The following is a 6,089-nucleotide window of genomic DNA, read 5'->3' on the forward strand; positions in this document are numbered from 1 at the left end:
TTCAATTTAAGCATCCATAAAAAATATTTCACCTTCGGAGGAACTTTTAGATTCTATATTTTATCAAAATTAAACGAACCTACAACTTCGAAATTCCCATCACTAAGTAATAACTGAGACAATTTTTTGACCTTGAACAACCCATCATTTTCATGCACCCATACAATCCGATCTGCCAAGGACGGATTTAAAATCACCTTGTCCACTTCTCGTTTTATAATCTCCACCATGGCTAGTTCCTTATCCAACAATTGTCTCTCAAAAAATCCTGTCATAGCTAAACTCTGCCAATCGCCTGCATTGAGCATTTCCCACACCGATATATATTTCCTTGACACTAACATGTATAAATGAGGATATCTTGATCTTAAAGCCATTTCTCCAAACCACACATCCTCCAAGCACAATTTTGTTTTCCCATCACCCACTATCCATCGAAATGATTCACCACTCATCCATTTACTTGTTCCATCCCCATATAAATTACTAACGATCCCTCTCCAAGTTATAGAAGCATTTTTTAATCCTCCTTTGCTAACCCAACCAGGACATCACCTGATCCGTTTGTGACATTTACTGACCTCCATAATGCCCCTCTTTCGATAACAAATCTCCATCCCCACTTTGCTAATAACGCCTTATTCTTTACCTTTAATCAATTATTCCAGCTCCACCTTTAAAACAATTTGGCTCTGAATTTTTCAATTACTGGATCCCACGTCGATATTTTCTTGGATCCGCCCCTAATAGGATTCCTAAGTACTTGAACGGCAAGGTGCTCACAGTACAACCACACAATAGTGCTAGCTGATTCAAATTGTTTTCTTCAACCTTCACCCCTGCTAACACGACTTCCTTAAGTTAATACTTAACCCCGAGCCCATTTCAAAGCATCTCAGAGTTCGCTTAACATTGGAAAGACATCTTTGATCTGGATGAAGAAACAGAATCGTATCATCCACAAATTACAAATGTGAAATACTTAAATTTGGTGCCACGTTATCGATGCCTTCAATGTATCATTTCGAACATCTTCTAACAATAAATGGAGAGCCTCTGTTATCATTATAAAAAATGGGGACAATGGATCTCCCTGTCTTAAACCCCTGTGCATCTTGAATTCTTTTGTGGGAGACCCATTCAATAAGATAGAAACTCTAACAGTCGAATGCATTCCCAAATCCACCGTCTCCATTTGCATCCAAAACCCATACAATTCTGCACCGAGTCTAAAAATTCCCGATCAACGTAATCGTATGCCTTTACAAAATATAATTTTAATATCAAACCACCCTCTCCCTCCCCTCTCTTTATTCAAAGAGTGAATAACTTCATCTGCCACTAAGATTCCATCGAAAAATTTTTTCCAACTACAAATGCACATTGGGTCTCATTTATCACCGTTCCAATCACTCTTCTTAATCTTGCTAACACTTTAGCAATTATTTTATACACGCTGCTCACCAACGATATTAGTCTATCTGAAATTCAGTTGGATTTTCCACTTTCGGAATCAATGCTAAAAATGATGAGTTAACACTCTTCCCCAACTTTCCAATCGTGTTGAAACTATCCATAGTCTTCATCAAATCTCCTTTTATATACTCCCATGACTTCTTGAAAATTCTATATTAAAGCCATCCAGTTTCCGGTGCTTTTGCCTCACCACACTCCACACATCTTCTTTAACTTCTTCAATCAAAAAATTCGCTTCCAGCTCTTCAACATCAGCCCTTGAAAGTTGTTTGAACGGAAGATTGATCACCGTTTCCCACTCCTTCTTCTTTCGTCTAAAATGATTGCTAAAGAATTAAAACTTTAGCCTTAAGTTTTTCCGGCTCCAATTCAGTGTCCTCTCCCAAATTAGCTCCCAGGATCAAACGTTTTTTACTGTGAATCTTTACTACTTTATGGAAAAAAGTAGAATTTTCATCTCCCAATTTCAGCCAGTTTAATCTAGATTTCTGATGCCAAATATCCTCCTTCTCCCTCAAAAGGTCCCATAGCCTTCGTGTACAATTCAATACCTCCTCTCTTTCTCCATCATCTAATCCTATATTATATCCTTTCCTGTCCAGGTCATTGATCATCTTCTCCAATTTCTTTGCTTCACTGTCAACATTCCAGTAACATTAAGTGTTCCATCTCTTAAGTTCTCCTTTCACTCTCCTTAACTTCACACTTAATTCTTCATCTTTTGCTTCTCTTGTTGAAATATCTTCTTGATAACTTCATTGCAGCTCTCCTGTTTTAACCAACTGTTTACAAATTTAAATGGTCTAGGCCCCCAATCTATCATCTCCTTCCCCAATAAAATAGGAATGATCAGAGACCGTTCTCGGCAACCCCAGTAGGGATACATCACTGTTTACTTGGTACCATTCATCCTCAACAAAAATCCTATCCAAGCGACTTTTTCTATTTGCCAGCCCAAACCAAGTGAATTTCCTCCTTGATAAAGGCATGTCAACAAGATTACAATCTTCTATGAACTCATTGAAAGCTGCAATCTGTGTTTGTCTGTAGGAACACCCACTTATCTCACTATGATTTCTAATTGCATTAAAATCACCCCCATTTATTAATGTTTTTCCTCCTAACTTCCACAATTGCATTCTATAACGAAATTTGTTTAGAAACTTCACAAGGTGCATAAACGTTCAAGACAGAACATATCGAATCATCTAAGGCATACTTCCTTTCAATCAAAATGAACCTTTATGTAATTAAGCTATCAAGAATATGAAAACTATTCTTATCCCAAACAGTCAGTATACCCCCAGATCTTCCCATTGCTTCAAAAATTTAAAATTCATCATCACACCAGAATCTACTTATTTCTGCATCCTTAATATCCTCCTTTGTCTCTTGTAATAACACAAATTCAATTCTATGAGTCTGAATAAACCTTCTAAGTTCTCAATTTTCACATTAGAGTTCATACCTCTTGTATTCCATGATAAAATCCGCATCTGGACTCCTCCCTCAATGATTTCAGCTAAAGTTCGATGGATTGGGATTGAGACTCTCTTTCAAAATCATCCGCAACTGTAATTTCCCTAACCAAAACCTCCTATGAGCCTTTAACTGTATACCCAGCTCTCTACCAAACTGTAGGGTTTTTTTTCTTTCTTATTTTATCTCTGTCATCGTTCTTAAAGATCCGAATCCGATAATGACCTTCCTTCAATTTTTGTCGACTCTTCCTCGCTTTGCACCTTTCTCTTGTGTTTCTTTACTCGGCAACTTCTATTTTTTCTCTGGGTACCACCAAAATTTTCTTGTATTCTCTGAAGGAAACTGTATTTCTTTTTCTCTCCGTCGTTGCTCCTACGTTCTGCTTGGGATTGAAACTAACGATATCCTCATTCAAGTTTGTTAACATACCAAACCCCAAATCCCGTTCTCCCTGCTCTGACCGCAACTTGGGCTCACTTCCCTTCCGTTCTATCTCATTCCCATACAAATGGACCTCTATTCCTTTAGCATCTTTTTTAGATAAAAAATTTGAAAGGCCCGTAAAGTCTATGTCCTCCATCACTTTTGCCCCTAAACTCCCTTCCCATAGAGACAATCCTTTAAATTTTCATTAATTCCCTCGTTAGCCTCCACCTCTTTAATTAATAAGCTACTGTCATCTTCTGCCACTCCTCCCTCGTTCCATCCCCACCTCGTATTACTTTTGAATATTCCCAGAGCTCACATCAATTTCCTTCTGCCCCATTATTGCTTTCTCCCTAATGTCTCTCTCATCCTCATCCACACCCGACATATAGCCACCCCTTGGTACATTACCCATACATAGTTGGCTATCGTCTCCCTCTTGCCACCTCTCTGAATTCTTCTCCTCCGAGGAATCCAAACTCTTACCGGCCGACAAGCTCGATTCACCAGCGACTGAATTAACTTTAACTTCTCGCTTAGGATTGCTTGTTTAACTTCTATTAGTGGGTAGTTCCACGATTCTAATTTTAAAAACGTCTCTTCCTGCTTCCAAATCAACCACATCATCTATCAAAACCTTCTACTAGTTGCAATTAGGATAGACATCTCCTCAAATCCCAGATCCTGAAAAGCATTTTCTCCCATTGCTAAATATTCTCCCCAATACTCAGCTAACCTTTAAAAGTATTATGATTCCAGCAGTGTAATGGAACACCAATTAATTTAATCCAAGTAACTCTTTCAGAAGCTCGTAAGATTCTGTCCATGGATGAACTTCCGTGAACACTTCCAATAGGAACAACCATTTATGCTCCTTCATGATCGTACACAACTCGTCGTCAAAAATTCTATTAAAAATCTCTCCCTCCCAAGAACTTGATCTTAATCTCACCCAGACCTCCTGCTCTTAATCTATTTTCCACATGAGTCGAAGACAAACCGTCGCCATTGTTCCTACCAGGCATCTCTGGAGCTTTCGAACGACATCCTCTTAAATAACCCCCCGTATAGTCGTACTTCTCCTGCATACTTTCACCTCAAACTCTTCTTCACTAATCATTTTATCTTTATGTACCCTTGTATCTGTGCTGAAGGATGAACGACTATTCAGATTCCCACTCTGATCCTTGGCTCTGTACCGCGCTTCCTTTACTAATAGTCAATAGCCGAATAACCAAAAACCGTTTAACCTCTGCATTGCTCTTACTGTATCATCTTTATTAGAGAATCTAACGAAACCAAATCGATTCCCCATTCTATCATTATTCCTCACTATGTAGGAGCTAACCACATCTCCATGCCTACCAAATAATTATCTCAAACCACTCCAATGATATCTAGGTGGTATGTTTTGAACGAATAGGGTTTGACGTTCACCTACTTTCCCTGATCCTTTAGCCATCGATTGAGACATTACCCGCATTAAAATGGTAAGTTACTTACGACAGTAAGTAGAAAACGATAGAGAAGAAAAATCATTCAATCGTGAAATATAGATCCCTTTTAATATGTAACCTGAGATTTATTATTCTTTTCTCTTTTATCCCTTCTTTTAGTATAGGTTTAAAAATTGCTTAAAATCCCTAACATTTATTATAATATAACAGCAAATATGTTGAAATAGGTATTAAAATGTCAAATTACATGAGTTAGAATGCACCGAGTTTGAAGATTTATCTCGTCGCGTTCCAAAACTTAGTCAATAAGTTTCGATACTGAAAACCTCAAATGAAACCACTAAAAACATAAAATGTGATAGGTTTTTTCACATTTTACGTAGAAAATTGGAAAAGTAATCACTTTGAACTAATTGGCTTTGCCTAACGCTATACTTTAGGTTGAAACCTCAAATGTCCAAGCATAGTAAACCAAATTAAAACCCATAATGACATGTGATGTTTGTCACAATATGTTCGTAACAAATCTTTATAATTGTAATATGAGTTAGAATACACTGAGTTTGATGATTTATCCCGACGAGTTCTGAAACTTAATGAGTTTCGATACTAAAACCCTTAAATGTTCAAAGAACAACCTAAAATATTAAAGGTTTTGGCTGCATTTTAGGTTGAAAATTGGAAAGTTATCACTTTGAACTAATTGGTTATTTGTAATGTAAAAGTTAAGGGTGAAACATATAAGGAAATCATACTAAACTAAAATATGACTAATACCCTCCAAAAATGTTATACATGGTATATACTTTGGCAACATTATTGATTCAATTGGAAAAATAATCGCTTTGAACCAATTGGTTTTGTCTAATGTTATACTTTAGGTTGAAACCTCGAATGTTCAGGCATAGTAAACCAATGGAAATCTATAACGACATATGATTTTTGTCGCAATATGTTGGTAACAAACCTTATAATTGTAACATGAGTTTGAATGCACCGAGTTTGAAGATTTATCCTGACGAGTTCTAAAACATAGTTAATAAGTTTTGATACTCTAAACCTAAATTGTTACCAGGAACAACCTAAATTTTACGTTTAAGTCGCATTTTAGTTTGACAACTGGAAAATCATCACTTTGAACCAATTTGTTTTGAGTAACGTTATACTTTAGGTTGAAACCTTGAATGTGCTTGCATAGTAAACCAAATTGAAGCCCATAACGACTTATGATGCTGTCACAACATGTTG

This window comes from Hibiscus syriacus, unplaced genomic scaffold (assembly GCF_006381635.1).
Source record: "Hibiscus syriacus cultivar Baekdansim isolate YM2019G1 unplaced genomic scaffold, ASM638163v2 tig00112678_pilon, whole genome shotgun sequence".
NCBI classification, from domain to species: domain Eukaryota; kingdom Viridiplantae; phylum Streptophyta; class Magnoliopsida; order Malvales; family Malvaceae; genus Hibiscus; species Hibiscus syriacus.